Source organism: Delphinus delphis, chromosome 3, assembly GCF_949987515.2.
Source record: "Delphinus delphis chromosome 3, mDelDel1.2, whole genome shotgun sequence".
Classification (NCBI taxonomy): Eukaryota; Metazoa; Chordata; class Mammalia; order Artiodactyla; family Delphinidae; genus Delphinus; species Delphinus delphis.
In genome coordinates this window covers 145,851,277-145,871,817 of record NC_082685.1, presented here as the reverse complement: position 1 = coordinate 145,871,817, position 20,541 = coordinate 145,851,277, and the positions used below count along the sequence as shown (strand labels likewise).

The 20,541-nt window shown below is 38.5% G+C and overlaps 1 pseudogene; it reads left to right on the top strand.

Moving 5' to 3' along the window:
* The first annotated feature begins 5,196 nt into the window (after window positions 1-5,196).
* Window positions 5,197-5,710, top strand: LOC132422291 (tetratricopeptide repeat protein 9C-like; annotated as a pseudogene).
* The last annotated feature ends 14,831 nt before the right edge of the window (window positions 5,711-20,541 follow it).

Here is a 20,541-nt window from a genome sequence, read left to right as displayed (position 1 = left end):
AAAACGTGTGGTAGGAGGGAGTAAAAATGTAGTGCTTTTAGAATGTGCATGAACTTAAGCAGCCATCAACTTAAAATAGACTGCTATACACAAAGGTTGTTATAAATGAACCTCATGGTAACCACAAACCAAAAACCTATAACAGATATACAAAAATAAAGAGAAAGGAACACAAACATAGCACTAAAGAAAGTCATCAAATCACAAGGAAAAAGAACAAGAAAAGAAATGAACAGAGAACTGCAAAAATAACCAGAAAAAATTATCAAAATAGCAATAAGTACATATCTATCAATAATTAGTTTTAATGTAAAGGGACTAAATGCTTCAATCGAAACACATAGGATGGCTGAATGAATTTTTAAAAAACCTATATATATGCTGCCTACAAGAGACTCACTTCAGATCTAAAGACACACAAACCGAAAATGAAGTGTTGGAAAAAGATATTCCGTGGAAATGAAAAGCAAAGCTAAGATAGCAATACTTATAGCAGACAAAATAGACTTTAAAACAAAGACTGTAACAAGAGACAAAGAAGGGCATTACATAAAGGGATCAATCTAAGAAGAAGATATAACACTTGTAAATATCTATGCAACCAATATAGGAGCATGTAAATAAATAAAGCAAATAGTATTAAATATAAAGGGAGATGTTGACAATAATACAATAATAGTAGGAGACTTTAATACCCCCTTACATCAATGGATAGATCCTCCAGACAGAAAATCAATTAGGAAACATTGGCCTTAAATGACACATTAGACTAATGGACTTAATAGATAAATAGAACAGTACACTGAAAAACAACAGAAAACAAATTATTTTCAAGTGAAAATGGTACATTCTCCAGCTAAGATCACATGTTAGGCCACAAAACAAGTCTCAATAAATTTAAGAAGGTTGAAATCACATCAAGCATCCTTTCCTACCACAGTGGTATGAAACTAGAAATTAATTACAAGGAAAAAACACAAACATGTGGAGGCTAAACTACATTCTATTAAACAACCAATGGATTGTGAAGAAAAAAAAATACCTTGAGGTAAAGGAAAATGAAAACACAATGTTCCAAAACCTACAGGACACAGCAAAAGCAGTTCTAAGAGGGCAGTTTATAGTGCTACAGGCATACGTCAGAAAATAAGAAAAAATCTCAAATAAACAATCCAACCTCGCACCTAAAAGAACTGGAAAAAGAAGAACAAAGCCCAAAGTCTATATACCAATAACAAAGTATCAGAAATAGAAATTAAGAAAACAATCCTATTTACAATTGCATCAAAAAGAACAAATACCTGGGAATAAATCTAACCAAGAATATGAAAGACCTATACAATGAAAACTATAAGACACTGATGAAAGAAATTGAAGACAACATAAATAAATAGAAAGATATACCATGCTCATGCACTGGAAGAATTAATATTGTTAAAATGTCCATACTACTCAAAGCAATCTACAGATTCAATGCAATTCCTGTCAAAATATAGATGGCATCTTTCACAGAACTAGAACAAATAATCCTAAAATTTGCAGGGAACTACAAAAGACCCTAAATAGCCAAAGCAATCTTAAGAAAGAAGAACAAAGCTAGAGGGATCATGCTCCCTGATTTTGAACTATATAACAAAGCTGTAGTAATCAAAACTGTATGGTACTGGCACAAAAACAGACATACAGATCAATGGAACAGAATAGAGAGTACAGAAAGAAACCCATGCTAATATGTTCAAATAATTTATGACAAAGGAGTCAAGAATAAATAATGGGGAAAAGACAGTCTCTTTAATAAATTGTGCTGGAAAAATCAGACAGCTATATGCAGAAGAATGAGAGTGGATCACTTTCTTACACCATATACAAAAATAAACTCAAAATAGATTAAAGACTTAAATGTAACACCTGAAACCATAAAACTCCTAGAAGAAAATGTAGGTAGTATGCTCTCTGACATCAGTTTTAATAATATATTTTTTGGATCTGTCTCCTCAGGTAAGGGCAACAAAAGCAAAAATAAACAAATGGGACTACATCAAACTAAAAAGCTTGTACAGTTGTGGAAACCACCAACAAAATGAAAAGTTAATCTACTGAATAGGAGAAGATATTTACAAATGATACACCCAATAACCAATATATACAAAGAACTTACACAACTCAATATGGAAAAACAATCAGATTAAAAATGTGCAGAGGACCTGAACAGCCATTTTTCCAAGGAGGACATACAAATGGACAGCAGGCACATGAAAAAATACTCAACATCCCTAATCATTAGGGAAATGCAAATCAAAACTACAATGAGATACCATCTTATGCCGGTCAAAATGACTATTATCAAAATGACTACAAAAAAGTGTTGGCAAGGATGTAAAGAAAAGAGAAGCTTGTGCACTGTTGGTGGGGATGTTAATGTGCAGCCACTGTGGGAAACAGTATGGAAATTTCTCAAAAAATTCAAAATAGAAGTACCATATGATACAGCAATTCCAGTTCTGGGTATTTATCAGAAAACAAAAACCCTAATTTGAAAAGATATATGCATCCTTATGTTCATTGAGGCATTACTTACAATAGCCAAGATATGGAAGCAATATCCATCAATAGATGAATAAAGATGTGGTATGTGGTATATATAAATATATATATATATATATACACACACATACACACACACACACACACACACAATAGAATAGTAATCAGCCATTAAAAGAATCAAATCTTGCCATTTGTGACAACATTGATGGACCTAGAGGTTTTGCTAAGGTATTATTATACTTAGTGAAATAAGTCAGACAGAGAAAAACAAATACTGTATGTTTTCACTTATATATGGAATCTAAAAAACAAAAGAAACAAACAAAACAAAGCAAAGAAAGTCTCTAGATACAGATAACAAACTGGTGGTCACCAGAGGGGAGTGAGTGGGGTGTTGGGCAAATCCATGAGGGGATTAAGAGGTACAAACTTCCAGTTATAAAATAAATAAGTTAATAGAGATGTAATGTACAGCATAGGGAATACAGTAAAAAACATCATATTAACTTTGTATGGTGACAGATAGTTACTAGACTTATCATGGTGATCAATTCACAATGTATATAACTCACTCTGTTGTACACCTGAAACTGATACATTGTTTGTCAACTATCTTTCAATTTGAAAAGTCAAACTGGGACTTTCCTGGTGGCACAGTGGTTAAGAATCCACCTGCCAACACAGGGGACACTGGTTTGAGCCCTGGTCCGGGAAGATCTCACATGCTACGGAGCAACTAAGCCCGTGCGCCACAACTACTGAGCCTGAGCTCTAGAGCCTGCGAGCCAAAACTACTGAGCCCACGTGCCAAAACTACTGAAGCCCGCATGCCTAGAGCCAGTGCTCTGCAACAAGAGAAGCCACCGCAATGAGAAGCCCACACACCGCAATGAAGAGTAGCCTCCGCTCACCACAACTAGAGAAAGCCCACATGCGCAATGAAGACCCAACACAACCAAAAATAAATAAATAAATAACATTGATTCTAAATAAATAAAAAGTCAAACTGAATAAAGTGCCTGGGGCAGAATTTAGTCTCCAGATTGATTAATGACTATCCTGAAATATAAGCTTTAATCTTGCTAAGTTTATTATTAACCATTCCAGACACTCTTAAACATTTAATCTGTAGAGAAAAAACCTTAACTCTTTGTTCTTGGGCAGGAACCTTTATCCAAGGTGTTCCACAGAGTGTTGGCTTTGGGGTAAGCTGCCCAGGTTCAAATCTAAGCTTTTCATTTATTAGCGAAAGACATTGAACAAGTTACTCCATATTTCTCTGCCACTGTTTCCTCATCTGTAATATAGGGATAATAGTACTTAACCCACAGGGTTGTTGGGGGAATAAATGAATAAATAAATGTCATATCTCCTCTAATGCTTCATATAGTGTTACAATAACAGAAGGAAGACTAAAAATAGAGCCCGAATTACAAGGGTCTAATCTAAACTCTGTTCCCAACTAGCTGTGTGACCTTGAACAACTGAGCATGATTATACAATTGGAGGGACTGAATTAAATAATCTCTGAAGCACCCTCTAGAATTAACACTCTATAGTTAGGAGTATGTTTTCTACAAACCCTTGTTTTAAGTGGGGCCTCAAAAGAGAGTGAGAAGAAAGCATAATAGAAAAAAAGAAATATAAGGTGAAACAAAAACAAAGAAGAAAAGGTTATTAGGAAAGGAGGACAATGAGAAATAGAAGGCAAATGTATGCAGGTTCAATCAGACAACTGGTTGATATTTTCTATTTTTAAAAAACATTGGTTATATATACAATGGAATATTACTCAGCCATAAAAAGAAACAATATTGAGTTATTTGTAGTGAGGTGGATGGACCTAGAGTCTGTCATACAGAGTGAAGTAAGTCAGAAAGAGAAAAACAAATACTGTGTGCTAAAACATATATATGGAATCTAAGAAGAAAAAAAAAAGGTCATGAAGAACCTATGGGCAAGATGGGAATAAAGACACAGACCTACTAGAGAATGGACTTGGGGATATGGGGAGGGGGAAGGGTAAGCTGTGACAAAGTGAGAGAGTGGCATGGACATATATACACTACCAAGTGTAAAACAGATAGCTAGTGGGAAGCAGGCGCATAGCATAGGGAGATCAGCTCGGTGCTTTGTGACCACCTGGATGGGTGGGATAGGGAGGATGGGAGGGAGATGCAAGAGGGAAGAGATATGGGAACATACGTATATGTATAAGTGATTCACTTTGTTATAAAGCAGAAACTAACACACCATTGTAAAGCAATTATACTCCAATAAAGATGTTAAAACAAAAAACAAAAAACCAAACATTGGTTGAATTTTGTAGTACGGCCTTCGCTTTTTCGTGGAGGCTCCTTACACCGGAGTCACCGCTTTAGGAAATCGATTAATCTCTGGCTTTACTCCTCCCACGCCCTCTCTCTGATCAATCCCCTGCACGTCTAGAGATTGAAAAATAACTGCAGAGAAGAAAGGAAGGTGCTGTAGTAGAATCAAGGAAACCTCATTCCCTGAGAGGCCTCCTGGAGAAGGAGAATTTCTTGCCTTTTTAAGTGGGCTAACAAAATTGGTTATTTCACTCCTATCCCCAGAGCTTCGGTTGCTCTTTCACTTCCCACTTCCTCAAGAGCACTGGGTGACAAAGTTATGGAGAAGCGCCTGCAGGAGGCCCAGCTGTACAAGAAGGAAGGGAACCAATGTTACCGGGAAGGGAAGTGCCGAGATGCTGTGTGTGGGTACCATCGAGCTCTGCAGCAGCTGCGGGGTCTGGATCCAAGTCTGCCCTCCCCGATACCTAATCTGGGACCTCAGGGCCTGGCCCTCACACCTGAACAGGAAAACGTACTGCACACCACCCAGACAGACTGCTACAACAACTTAGCTGCCTGTCTTCTTCAGATGGAGCCAGTAAACTATGAACGGGTGAAAGAATAGTCAGAAGGTCCTGGAACGATAGCCTGATAATGCCAAGGCCCTGTATCGGGCTGGGGTGGCCTCTTTCCACCTGCAGAACTATGACCAGGCTCGGCACTACCTCATGGCTGCTGTCAATAGGCAGCCAAAAGACGCCAGTGTCCGGCGGTACCTTCAGCTAATGCAGTCAGAACTCAGCAGCTACCATCAGAAAGAGAAGCAGCTCTACCTGGGCATGTTTGCTTAACAAAGAAGAAAGATACCCCTCCACTGGAACTTAGGTGAACCATTAAAGACCCGTCAAGGGGAAACCTGAGCCTCAGCAAGAGAAATTAACCCCAAACCTCTGACAGAGGTGACCTTCTATTTTGTTTCTAGCTCTGCACAAACTCTTTATTGCTTACATAGCCTGTGTCTGTTTTTGTTTCTCCATCTATGTATTTATACGGCTTTTAATATGTGGTATTATTAGGGACATTTGCCTTGAGAAATACAACCAGAAAACATTCATCAGTTATGGGTGGAATTAATCATATCTTTGGCACAGATTTTAATGATAGATGTTGGTAGATGTAGTCATTTACAAAGGAGAACGCTAGCAGAGGATGAAGTAATAAGGAAGGAAGAAAGGAGTTTCTTCCTTCGTTTCCTCAGATGCCCAAAGCCAAAGTTACACAGGCCACAAACTGGCAAATATATATACTGTGAAACTAGACAATTATAAATTGGACCCACACGGCTCAGAATGAAAGATTTGAAATTAACCATCTTGATTAAAATAATTCCTTTTTCTTAATGTTCCACATACATTCAGATTCTTTTTCCCCCACAAAAGTATCTAGTTCCTCTTGTTTCTCTTGGTAATTTCTAGTCCTTCCTATTGTTCACACTCAGATCAATAGTATAGTATACTTATTTATTTTTTTTTATTAAACCCTTCTGTCTTAAAACCTCTGGAGTCAAGCATTTAATTATATATTTTGTAATCTTTTAAAAGCCCTCATGCCAAAAAAACACTCGTAAACATTTTAATTTTTAATAGGTGCACATCTATAGTATGCTCATTTCTCTAAAAAAAACATAGGAAAGACAGTTTACCAAGTCTTCTAGAAACAATACCATAAAAGAACAGGATAAGAACATAGATCTGTTCTTTACCTGTTACCCGCCCCCTTGTATTTTGCAAGAGCTCACTTCCTTAAAGAGGAGGGAAACGGTGAGGAAAGGTTCTCTTTCCTTAGTGCCTTTTAAACACCAGTGAACTTTCTGAAAGCTTTGTTGGGCATGGGTGCAGGAGCAGATCTGGTGCAGTCATGGCTCAGTAGGAGGTTTCATCAACTGGGAGCTCCTTTGTCATTCTGCTAATGTCCACAATATATGAGTTGTACAGAGTAGATGAGACCATAATAGCACTGCCTCTACCTTTATGAGTGAAGGTAATAAGCATGTGTCATTAGCCATCATATAACCACAGACAGATTTCCGACAAAAACCCCTTAGTCTTGCCAAGTGTACACGAGCTCTTCTCCCTTTATCAGTAATGCATCTCTCTCATGAGCTAGCTCCTCTTTGAGTCTCCCTGTACCCTTCAATAATACAACCATCAACTTACAAACAAAAAGTTTTTATACCAAATAATCTTTTAAGTCCAAGGACAGAACTAACAAAAGTTGAATATTTTATTCCTCTTCCAAGCTTCTTAAATTTCTAAGCCTAGACTGTTGCCAAATTATGTCATGGTTGTGTGTTATGTTTGTTTGGGGTTGGTTTTGCTTTCTGATTTTCTTTTTTTTCCCCTAAGACTTGATGTTACAGTAAGCTATGTTCTGCACCAATGAGGAAAAAATAAAATTGATATTTTAAAAAAACACAAAAACCAAAAAAAAAAAATTGGTTTATGCTACATTTTGAATGAATCATTTATTCATGAAAAATACCTGGTTGATATTTTTAAATTAAGCGCCCACAGTATGCTAGGTCCTGGGGATATGATCGACCAGCCCTCAGAGAATTTACAGATGATTATAGAATATGTAAACAGATAGCCAGAAAGAGAACACAAGAAGCTAACCTCATCTGGAGGGTCAGAGGAGGATTCCCTGAAAAAGGGTGGTGAAGGTTCGGGTAGAGCATTCTGGGCAGAGAAAATAGCATTCACAAAGGCCCTGAGATAGGAGCGAGCCTGGTTTTCAAGAATAGAATGATTTCATGTGTGGCTGCAACTGGGAAGAAAATGAAGCAAGAAAAGGTAAGCACATCCTCTAAGGACCTGCTAGTCGGTTGAAATGAAAACCATTCCATTTCATCCCCTGTTTCTGCTATAATGTGTGATGACCACATGCGGTTTGACCTTCCCCAACTATCAATCGTCCTATAATAAGGAATAACACAAATCCTAACCTGGTTACCCCCAGAGAATCCCTTTCAGGTCATCTGAGGGCAAAAAAACCCAGTGCATTTTGACAAAGGGAAATTCCTCAGGAAAGAAAAGAAGTAAGGAGAGAATGTTAAATATGCCTCCTTATGTTTCCTCCTTGCCCTCATTCCTGTATGTATCTCGTGCAAAGTGTTCCCCCTTTTCCTTAGATTCTATCTCCCTTCCTCAAGAACAGCTTTTTCCCCTCTTTTTTTCTTTTTTCTTTCTCTTTTTCCCCCTTTGGCCCAAACCATAGTACTGAAAATGTAAAACCTGCAGTTTTGGGTATGTTACCAAAGGAAACAGTTTTACTTAAAATCTTGTTTTTGCCAAAATATTTTCAAAGTAGCTGGAGAGCTGTCAAACCACAGTGGCTCTCAGCTGCGTTTCCTTCTAGCATTTCCCCAGGTTCTCCCAGCACAGCACTCAGTAACTGGATATTATTTGAGGAGGAGGGGAAAAAATGCTGCACGAGACAGTTTGTAGATTTAAGAATTATCCTCTGGGTACTGAAGGCCAGAGATCCAGAGGTGCTCAGATGCCAAACTCCAGGGCTGCGTGACTGTGTGTCATTCCTAGATGTAGCTTTCAGCAAGGAGACATAGAGGAAACATGCTGGCAATGGTCAATATTTAGACTGTCATTCCAAAGTCTTTAGATTGTTTTCTGTCTTAGTCACGTGACTTTGAACAAACGAATTTATTCTCATAGAAAAAAAAATTACTAAACACAGCTTGAAATGACATGCATTTTGGCCTTGTAGGTACTGACAGCCTTCCCCCATCCTTTACCATCTCTTCCAATTCTAGCTAGCAGTTGTGGGCTTTACATACCAGCAGAATAATTTAACAATAAGCAATCACTCTTTATGCTCTCTAACAACTTTCTTCCAAGACCTTGAAGGAGGAAAAACTCATTATTTAGAGACTTCTAGAAGCAGAGGCAGTAGTTACTATGTCTACTTAACTCATCCAGAAACTGAAGTTCAGGAAAGTGACATGGCTTTTCCAAGGTCATATAACAAGTCAAAGCTGTTTCTTCCTTATAATATACTTCTAATGCATTTGATTATAAGACATTATAAAATGGAACAAATGAAATATAATAAAAATAATTTCAATAACTGTATAGAATTTATGATAACTATCAATCCAAATGATAACCACTAACTGACAGTAGATTGGGCCTCAGGATTTAAGTGCTATTACCACCAATCTATTTTTACCAGTTCTACTATTATGTCATTTGGATCCCGGCAAAAAACAGATGGCATACTCTGAAGCAGTAATAGAATGGACTTAAACAGAGTGGACAAGGTCAAGGGAACCAATGAGAGGTGGTAAAGCACCCAGGACTGGGAACAGTGAGAAGCAGTCGTCACTCCATCATTGCTCAGTCCAGAGAGAGGGAGCAGTGACCAGAGCTCATTGAAACCTCTCGCTATAGGAGAGGGGCTACCTGATGTGGACATGAGCCAGGGGGTGGGAGGGAGCCCCCAAAACCCCGACTTTGCTTTTCTCTTGTCTCTGCTTTCCTGCAGGTGTCTCCCAATGACCAAAACCAACAAGAAGCCAGAGGATAAAGAAGGCTGGGTGATGCTGTCTGAAATGCTCAGATCTCTTCTCTTCTCTTTATGTACCGTTTATATGCTGATGCCTATCACGTTTCTATCAGAATTTCTTGAATTTTAATTCAGTGAATTGAATTTCAATTTCCTACTAGGAATCTCCTAACTGAGCACCTGCTCTTCTCCCAAATTCTGTTCCTCTCACAATCATCCCCATCTCAGTTGTTACCCATCTCCTACCAGTCAAAAGTCAAAAATCTTGGAGACATCCCTAACTTCTCTTTTTTTCTCATGACCAGCATCCTGTTCTTCAGCAAATCTTATTGACTCTCCATCATTCAACATCTATGTGGAATCCTACCACTTCTCACTGTTTTAACACCACCACCACAATACGAGTCCTAATCACTACTTGCCTAGAATATTACACTAGATACACTGCTTCCACCCTTGGCCTCTTTAGTTTCAACAGAAAATAAAGTGATTCTTTGAAAAACTTAAGTTAGATCATATCAGACTTCTATACAGAGTGTCTAATAGCCTCCCATTTTACTCAAACTAGAGGAAGTCAAATCCTTACAATGGCCTCTAAGGCCCTATAAGATCTGCCCATCCCATCCTCTTAATTCTCTGGCATCGTTTCCTATTACCGCTCCCTCTTTTATCCATTCAGCTAACACTAAACTCTTACCATGCCTAAAACAAACCAGGTACACTTTCATCTCTAAACAGTGTTTATTTACACTTGCTATTTGCTCTACGTGGTACACTCTTCCTCCAAATGTCTGCACGGCTCAGCCCCTAATCTCCTTCACATTTTGTTCAAATGTCACGTTCTCAATAAGACCTTTCCTGACTATCTTTTATTAAAATGTGACCCCCCCCAACACCCTAGCATTCCCAACTCACTTCCCTATTTCATTTTTCTCCATAGCACTTATGACCATCTGACACATTTTGTATTTTACTTTTGTTTGTTTGTTTGTTTATTATCTGCCTTCTCCTCCTTGTACCTCCATGCCCACTATAATGAAAGATTTATGAGGCTGACATGCATAGGGCTATGAGGAGTCATGAGCAATTGTCAAAGGTTTCATTGCATGAAAAAATCTACGTTTTTTGTCTTACTCATAGCACTTGACAGTATTTGGCACAGGGATGCATAAATGCTCCCTAGCTTGAAATGGAGAGTTTTAAATAAACCCAGAGTAGCCTAGTAATAAGGGGTTTAAGTTTGAAATCAAGGCAACATTTGAGCCCTTTCTTTAGAAACAAATTAAAGGGATCCTAGAGATCTCCTTGGAAGCTGGGAGGACCAAAGACAGGCCTCTTTCAAAAAAATATTATCAATAGATTATCTGAAATCACTCAGGGCCAGAGCTAATCCCGAGAACAAAATATATGCTACAGCATTTCTGAAACCTGAGCCAGTGAGTGTCACAGGTTAGAATTCAAGAACTGTGAGAAAATGAGAAAGGCTTCATAGCAGTTGAGCCATGGAAGGATTCTCTATGTTCTATCTAGTCTTGGTAAATGTTCAGCCAATGAAAGGCCTGGCTATATTTCCCAACCTCATTTTAATGTGTTAAAGCAATACCTGATAAGCTGATATTTGCTGAATCAGTACACAAAGCTTTGTCCAACTTCAGCAGAATGGAAAACCTGAAAAGAAACTAATTACCAGTGAAGGTTTTCCTTATGGAAAGAATAGAATAGGCATTAGCCAAGTAATATGATTTCAGGGGCCAAAGAGGCCCTGAAGTAAAAGGAAATCCTTCCTATAAGCTTGCTGATACCTAAAGTTCTACATTCCAAAATCTAACACTTTTACTTAAGGATTTGATCCTGATTAAATGCAGATTTCCCCTGGGTAAGGTCCCTCACCAGTTATTTATTCCTCAGAGTGAAAAAACAATTGGAGAACAGGTTTTATCAAAGGGTATAAGGGATGGATATGAGGGTCTTGAGAAACTTGTGATCCAGGAAACAAAGGATTAAGGGGCTTTGACAACAAACTTCACTTATCTCCTAGTTTTACTTGGATTCAGCATCACTACATATGTTTTAAAAACTCCTCATATCCAAGATGAAATGTCTTTTTGGGTAAGTTGTCATTTCAGAAACCAGGTCAGCTTTCACATACATGGCCATGGAGTTGGGGATGGGCAGCAGAGTGGTACCTATCAGACGTGTGAATTACACCATCCTCCCTTTATTCCTTTTCTTACTCTTATACTGCTCATTCATATCTTTATAATGAATTCAGCACAATCGATGAGCCCATTCGCAAATTTAGTCATAGAAGAAATTGATAGTAATGACTAAAATCCATTCAGTATCCTCAATACATGAGTGGACTTCAATTACTCAGCCTCTTTTTTTTTCAATTATCTAAATTCCTGCACTGGAAGATAACTCACATTAAGATGTGTGTTCAGTATGCTCATCTTCATAGCAGTTCTCCTTCAAGAAATGCTGGATTGCTTTATCACCACCAGATATTGAATTATATTAAAGGACTTATGAGGAAACATAGTAAATGTAGGATTACAGAATCTTTCTACCCTAAACATAAACTACAATGAAAATAAGAAGTAAAATAAAACAGAAATAGTACTCTTACAAGACAAAGACATACAATTATGAATTCTAAATTTTATAAAATATCTCTTGATAATGAAGATTTTGAGAATAATTCAAGTTTCTCTACCTATCACTTCCCTCTTCCAACTACAATACGATACACACACACACACACACACACACACACACACACACACACACACACACAAAGAACAAGCAGAAGCTGTACCATGGGGAAGAAAGGGAGAGGACAAAATCCTGAAAAGTCTCTTGGTGGCACAGGGAAGAGGACTGAGGGTGGGTGAGTGAGAAGCTAAAAGAACTAAAAAGAGTCACGAATTTGTTTTTTCTGGCCCAGAGGAACATGAGTGAAATACCTCAGGAAGAATTATACAGAACTAATTGTCTATAACAAATAAAAGTTTGTCAAAATAAAAGATCAGAATAAAAGGAAAATACCATTCCTCAAATCACTGGATACTTTTACATAGTAGCTAAAAAGCATCACAATGATTGTTGGGAGAACCTCTAAATTTTGAGTATTTCTCTAACATAACCACAACTGGGAGTGAGGCAGAAGAAATGTCTGGGCAATGGTGAGTTAAGTAGTGGTTGTTTTCATGTGGCCAAAGATTTAGTGAGGCTAAACTGGCAGACTCACTGTAAAATGAGGAAACAATCCAATACCCTCATGTATCTGGAGATGCCCCTCAAATAGAGTAAAATCTGGTAAAAGATGTTTAACAAACTTCCAAAGAAAGAGAATAAAGACAAATGGAATGAATGGAATCAATACACACCTCCACCTTCATCCCACTACTGCCCTCCTCTAGGTAACTAAAAAGCTGAACATAGAATTCAGCCAAAGATTCAGAGAGATTTACAAGAAAGATCAGGTAAAGCAGGAAGTTGGAAAGGAGAAACTAGCCACACGTTTGGGAAAAGAGATGGAGAAGTTGAAAAGATAGGGCAACTACACTGAAACAATACAGATAAACAAAACAAAATTTAAAAAAAAGTAAGTGTATATTTTGCAACCCATAAAAATAATTCATTCTGGATGAAGACATCAATAATCAACAAAATCTTTGGGAATTAAATACAATTAAAGAAAAGCTGACATATTTGAAAGAAGAAATCCATGGTGAAATGAAGACAGCAAAATAAGGTAAAAATGAGACTGGAGAATGAACTAGAGACAAAATAAAATTATTTTAGAACCAATTATTTATAAATAGCAATTAATGAACAGTCACAGTGAAAGACCAAGTTGATGAAGAGCTCTAGAAAATGTTACAGAATGCAGCTAAAATAGACAAAATAGAGATGATGAAAGGAAATAAAGAGAAGTTATGATGAACAGACAAAAGGGACCAATCATATATAAACTGGTTCCCTTGAGGTAGTATACAGAACTAATGGAACAGAAAAAAATTTCAAAGTAAAACAAAAGAATTGAATTTGCAAGTGCAGTGTATTATTCTAGGATAGTTTGATAGAAAATGATCAATAGTGAGACACAGTCTATTGAAAATATTGGGCTTAAAGGATTTTAAGAAAAAGAATCCAACTTCCAGTTTCAACTCCAACACATAAAGAGTGTGGAAGTCATCACCCCTGTCCTTACAGCAAGAAAAAAGTTGAACAAAGCACAATTCAATGACTCCTTGGACCCACTAGAGAATGAGGTACAGGGCAAACAGACACCACACATTTTGCAGAGATGGGCTCCAGTATAATAACAGTGGATCATAGATGAAAGATGAAAGTCACAGACTCTACTTTAAAAGGGATTCTTAGGGAAACCCAAAGATAGCAGGAGAGACAAATGCAAGGACAACAGAGAAAATGGAAGGCCCTGGAACCTACAGCCAGAGCAAACATTAGGCACAGCCCAATTCCTAACCAGATTAATATAAAATCTCACACAAAGGCATATTTACCTCAGTTTCTACCACCTGATACATCATGTCCAGCTTTCAACAACAAAAAAATCACAAATCATGCTAACAGGCAAGGAAAAAACAAACAAACAAACCAACAAACAAAACCCCCCAAAAACTCAAAACAGTCTGAGGCAAGTAAGTGGTAAATTCTCCAAGAAGACATAATCTTTAACCTGTGTGCACCTCACAACAGAGAGTAAAAATACATGAGGCAAAAACTGATAGGGGCTTCCCTGGTGGCGCAGTGGTTGAGAGTCCGCCTGCCGATGCAGGGGACGCGGGTTCATGCCCCAGTCTGGGAGGATCCCACATGCCGCGGAGCGGCTGGGCCCGTTGAGCCATGGCCGCTGAGCCTGCGCGTCCGGAGCCTGTGCTCCACGACGGGAGAGGCCACAACAGTGAGAGGCCCACATACCGCAAAACAAAACAAAACAAAAACAAAAAAAAACTGATAGAACTCTAAAGAGAAATAGACAAATTCACTATTATAGTTGGAGAATTCAACTTTCAGTAACCGATATATCAATCAGGAAGAAAATCAGTAAGAACAGAGTTCTTATCAGATAGTATTATCAATCAACTGGATCAAATAGAAATTTATAGAATCTTCCATCCAACAACAGAAGGATACACATTCTTTTCAAGTTCACAGAGAATATTCACCAAGATAGACCATACTCTAGGACATAAAACAAATCACAAAAAATAGAAATTGTACAAAATGTGTTTTTAGACTACAGTGGAAATCAATAAACTAGAAATCAATAACAGAAAAATGGTTTAAATCCCCCCAAATACTTGAAGATTAGACAGGAAACTTCTAAGTAACACTAGGTTCAGTGACAAAGTCTTGAGAGAAATTAAAGTTGGGGTAGCTATATTACCTCTTTCTCAACACACACACACACACACACACACACACACACACACACACACACACACACACACAGATGTCCTAGTGGTTCTGCTTCTCTAATTAAACCCTGAATGATGCAGAATTTAGCACTGAAGATGGTCCCTAAGGAACATAATCTTAAACGTGAGTTCCTAAGTTGATTCTGGGTTTTCTTGGTTCTCTGATCTGATCAGATTTAAAGGCATTAATGACTCTGCTTCTAGTGGTAAGGGCAACAATGGTAGTTGATGGCATGCAGTAGCAAAACAGTTACTCAAGCTACCAACTGCAGATATCTTTAATAATGTGCCTATAGAAGACAAGGCCCTGGGTGACAAAATATTTTCTGACACAGAAAATTTTAGTGAAAAAAGAAGTATAATTGAGTTAGTGGGTTGCTCTGAAGTGTGCTGGAGAATTTAGGGAAGAAAATTATGAAAGCAAGACTTTAAGTTCCCAGCTCAAGGTATTGCTTCTATGAATACTATCAAAGAAACTCTTATCTCCTATAGTTGTGAGGCTGATATTTCTGAAAACAAAACCCCAAATCTCATGCATGCCAAGTGTAGCTGAATTACAAGACAAATTGAATTCTCAATCTCGCAGAGACTCATTTGTTAAAGTTAAGACACTGCTTGGGAAGGAATGGGATCCTGAAAATCATGATGGGACAGATGGGAAGATTCCAATAAAGCTGGGTACCCTGAATCCCTAAATTCTATCCAACTATCTTTGCCAGTAGAAGCAGCTCTTTTACTACAGCAGCTCTGGCTCTGAATTGATGCTACTCCTGGAGACCCAAAACATCACTGTGTTCCTGTCAGATGACCCACAGAGTTTTGGCTCAGGTCTATTGTACAGTGAGCCCAGTGGGTCCCTGGATTCACTCTGTGGTTATTCCCCAAGTTCTGGACTGCATAATGGAAACAGCATTACTCAGCCATTGGCAGAGTTCCCATAGTGGTTCCTTGACCCATGAAGTGAGAGCTACTAAGGTAGAAAAGGTCGAGTGTAAGTCATCAGGACTGCCTCTATCTATGAAAACAGTAAACCAAAAGCAATAATGCTTTCCTGGAGGATTGCAGAGATTAGTGCCCTGTACATCTCCCTTTAACTTGACTAGCAGGCCTGTGCAGAACATAGATGGATCTTGAAAATGACAAGGAATTTATAATTATCATAAACTTAATTAGGTGATGACTACAATTGTAGCCAAAAAAATTCTGTCATTAGGTAACCCAGAATCATCCAAATTCAGATATCATGTGGTTGGCAAATGTTCAGTCCTCTGTTCAGTCCCCATTCTCAAGTGGGGCAGACTAAAGTTCTCACCTTTTGGTTGGGGGGACATAGAGTGAAGTGGCAGGCAGATATATCTAAAGATACAGGGAAACACACTGTCCTCATAAATTCTTATGGGTCAATATTCACAGATCTGGCTAACAAAAGAGGTACCAAATATCTAAGAGATTTGGAATCGCTGCTGCTATACTGTAAGTTCCAGCCAGCCACCAGATGCAGAATTTTCCTCATTGATATTTAAGTGAGAGTGGCAATTGCCATTAGGACTTGGGATGGATTTGGATTTTACAAGTGAACATTAGAATTCTCAACTGGCTATTTATGTAGACCCACCTCAGTTATTTCATTAATCTCACAATAATATAATCTCACATTGTATGCAGTTGAAATTTTTTTAACCCATTCGTTGTGCCGTGGCAGAGTTTAACTATAATGCTATGATTCAGGAAGAGTTGTCATTCATAAAATTGATCCAAAACACTTCAGTTTTATTCTTCAATTAATAAAAATATGTGCATTGTTTAAGAAAGAAAAGTCTTAATATTTTGAATATGTCAGTTCATGTAAATTAATTTGTAAATCCAATTTTTGCTGAGTAAATACTACTAAATGACTTGGGATTTATGTTTTGTATATGGTGTGGGGAGATTTGACAAAATTATCAAAAACACACATGTCAGTTGGAGCTGCATCAACCTTTGAGATATTCTTAAGATTGTCTCAAACCTTTACTTTCATAATCCAAAAAAATCTAAACCCTTCCCAAGATTTCTGTAAATTCCTGGGATCTACATGCCATGACCCTTTTGTTTTGGGGCCCTGTATCTTTGGGTAATACTTTTTTTTTTCTACAGCACATTGATCTCACTTTGATACTTAGTTCCTCTTCAGTTTCTACAGCTGAAATCAGTCACATCAACAATTAGTATATTTGGTAGACTTTAACTAAAATTAGAAGAATAGCATGCAGAAGAAGGATTTATATCCCAACAATGAAAATGCTTTCTATTTAATTCCTCTCCCTCCCTCCAAAATCTTCTCTGTGTTATGCAGGGGGAAACTTCTTTTCTAATGCCTGGGCACCCTGCAGTGACTTGGTTATTTCCAAGGAAATTTATTAAGGCATTCCCTTCAAAGCAATGAATAACTTTTAAATAGAAATTCTATATATAAAACATCTCGCTTTATTACGGATTGTTCAGTTGATCTGGATGAACACATAGGAAAACCAACACAAGTTTGAAAAATCTGAGAAAAAGGATAACAAGCCTAATCTTACCTAATATAAAGATAGTAAGTATATGTTACTTAGAACAGAGTAGCACTGGTATAGGGAAAACTCACAGTGAGTTGAGTGAAATGCAAGAATCCAGACATGAAGAATCCACTGGGACCAATGGTACCATATGAGGGAGTGTGGTGAAGACCACCAGTTTTTCCCTGCTAGTCATTGTCACCTTCTTCCATAGTTCTATCATCTTTAGGTGGGCACATCCATGCTCAAAATAAAGAATACTTTCCCAGCCTCTCTGAAAATACGCGTAGCCATGTGATTAAGTTTTAGTTGATTAAATTTAAGCCAAGGTGTTATATGACAGCTTTTGGGAATCTGCCTTAAAGGATAGTTTATCTCTGTACCTCTTTCCTATCTTCTTTACTCTGTCCTGCATCCTGATGCTTAGCATACAATAGAAACCAACTTGGACCAAATAGCACCACATTTTGACCCATATTTGCTTTGGACCTCAAAGCCCCACATTTTAGAAGGAGTGGATCAACTGAGATAGTCTGTGCTTTTGATGATTTATTGGGGTAGAGCCACTGTATAAACCCCAGGCTACAGTATTATAAGAAAGAAATACACTTCTTGTGTGTGTGTGTAGCTACTTTTATTTTTAGTATCTAACTCACAGGTAAACCTAATCTTGGTGAGTATGATCAGTGGGTAGAAAGATGGATTATCCAGTAAGTGGTATTGGAAAAACCAGCTATGAAAAACGGCCAGGAAAAAAACTTGCAACTTCACCCCTCAAATCTAAATAAATTCTGGATAAATCAAAATTGTAAGCTTCCAAAAAAAAAAAAAAGACAAAATATGAGAAAATAGAGAATATTTCATTTCTTGGAATGAAGTAGACCTTTCTAAGTAAGAGGGGGAATTTAAAACTCATAAAGAAAAATGATAATAAATTTGAATACATGTAAAAAATTTCATAGACTTCTATATGGAAATAGTCATACATATTCCACAAGTAAAATAAAGAAATAACAAATAGAAAATACTTGTAATATATATGACAAAGGACTAATTTTTTAAACATACAAGGAAAGATAAGTAAACTAACTAGATAATAAACAGATGATATGAACAGGAAATCTGTGATAAAATTTCTATAACCATTTGGAAAATTGTTTAATTTCATTTGTAATGAAATAAATGAAAAAAATTTAAAGATGCCCTGAAGAGAAAAAGACTAAAAATATAACAATAGGGGCACTTTCAAGACGGCAGAGGAGTAAGATGTGGAGATCACCTTCCTCCACACAAATACATCAAAACTACATCTACATGTGGAACAACTCCCACAGAACACCTACTGAACGTTGGCAGAAGACCTCAGACATCCCAAAAGGCAAGAAACTCCCCACATACCTGGGTAGGGCAAAAGAAAAAAGGAAAAACAGAAACAAAAGAATAGGGACAGGATCTGCACCTCCGGGAGGGAGCTGCGAAGGAGGGAAAGTTTTCACACATTAGGAAGGCCCTTCACTGGTGGAGACAGCGGGTAGGCAGGGGGGAAGCTTTGGAGCCACAGAGGAGAGCGCAGCAACAGGGGTGCAGAGGACAAAGCAGAGAGATTCCCACACAGAGAATAGGTGCCAAGCAGCACTCACCAGCCTGAGAGGCTTGTCTGCTCACCCACCAGGGGCGGCGGGTGGCTGGGAGCTGAGGCTCCTGCTTCAGAGTTCAGGTCCCAGGGAGAGGACTGGGGTTGGCTGTGTGAACACAGCCTGAAGGGGGCTAGTGTGCCACAGCTAGCTGGGAGGGAGTCCAGTAAAAACTTTGGACCTGCCTAAGAGGCAAGAGACCATTGTTTCGGGGTGCGCGAGGAGAGGGGATTCAGAGCACCACCTAAATGAGCTCCAGAGTCGGCACAAGGCGTGGCTATCAGCGCAGACTCCAGAGACAGCCATGAAATGCTAAGGCTGATGCTACAGCAAGCAAGAAGCCTGTGTGCAAGCACAGGTCACTATCCACACCTCCCCACCCAGGAGCCTGTGCAGCCCGCCACTGCCAGGGTCCTGTGATCCATGGACAAATTCCCCAGGAGAACACACCATGTGCCTCAGGCTGCTGCAATGTTATGTCGGCCTCTGCCACCGCGGGCTTGCCCCGCATTCTGTATCCCTCTCTCCCCGTGGCCTGAGTGAGCCAGACCCCCTAATCAGCTGTTCCTTAAACCCTGTCCTGTCTGGGCTGGGAACAGATGCCCTCAGGTGAACTACACACAGTGGCAGGGCCAAATCCAAAGCTGAACCCCGGGAGCTGTGCGAACAAAGAAGAGAAAGGGAAATCTCTCCGTGCAGCCTCAGGAGCAGCAGATTAAATCTCCACAATCAACTTGATGTACCCTGCACCTCTGGAATACCTGAATAGACAAGGAATCATCCCAAAATAGGATGTGGACTTTGGGAGCAACTGTAGACTTGGGGTTTGCTTTCTGCATCTTATTTGTTTCTGCTTTTATGTTTATCCTTGCTTAGTACTTAGAGCTTATTATCATGGTAGATTTCTTTATTGATTTTCTGGCTCTCTTCCTTTTTTTATTTTATGTATATATATATTTTTCTTCTCCTCTTTTTGTGAGGGTGTATGTGTATGCTTCTTTGTGCAATTTAGTCTGTATAGCTTTGCTTTTGCCATTTGCCCTAGGGTGACTGTCCATTTTTTGTTTTTTTTTTTGTTGTTTTTTTCTTAGTATAGTTTGTAGAGCTTGTTAACATTGAATGATTTTTTTTTTTTTTTTTTGCAGTATGCGGGCCTCTCACTGTTGTGGCCTCTCCCGTTGTGGAGCACAGGCTCTGGATGTGCAGGCTCAGTGGCCATGGCTCACGGGCCCAGCCGCTCCGCGGCATGTGGGATCTTCCTGGACCAGGGCACGAACCCGTGTCCCCTGCATCGGCAGGTGGACTCTCAACCACTGCGCCACCAGGGAGGCCTGAATGATTTGTTTTTGGTTTGGTTGCTCTCTTCTTTTGTTCTTTCTTTTTTTATTTTTAATAATTTTTTTCTATTTTAATAACTTTAATTTATTTAATTTTCTTTCTATCTTTTTTTTCTCCCTTTTCTTCTGATCCGTGAGGCTAA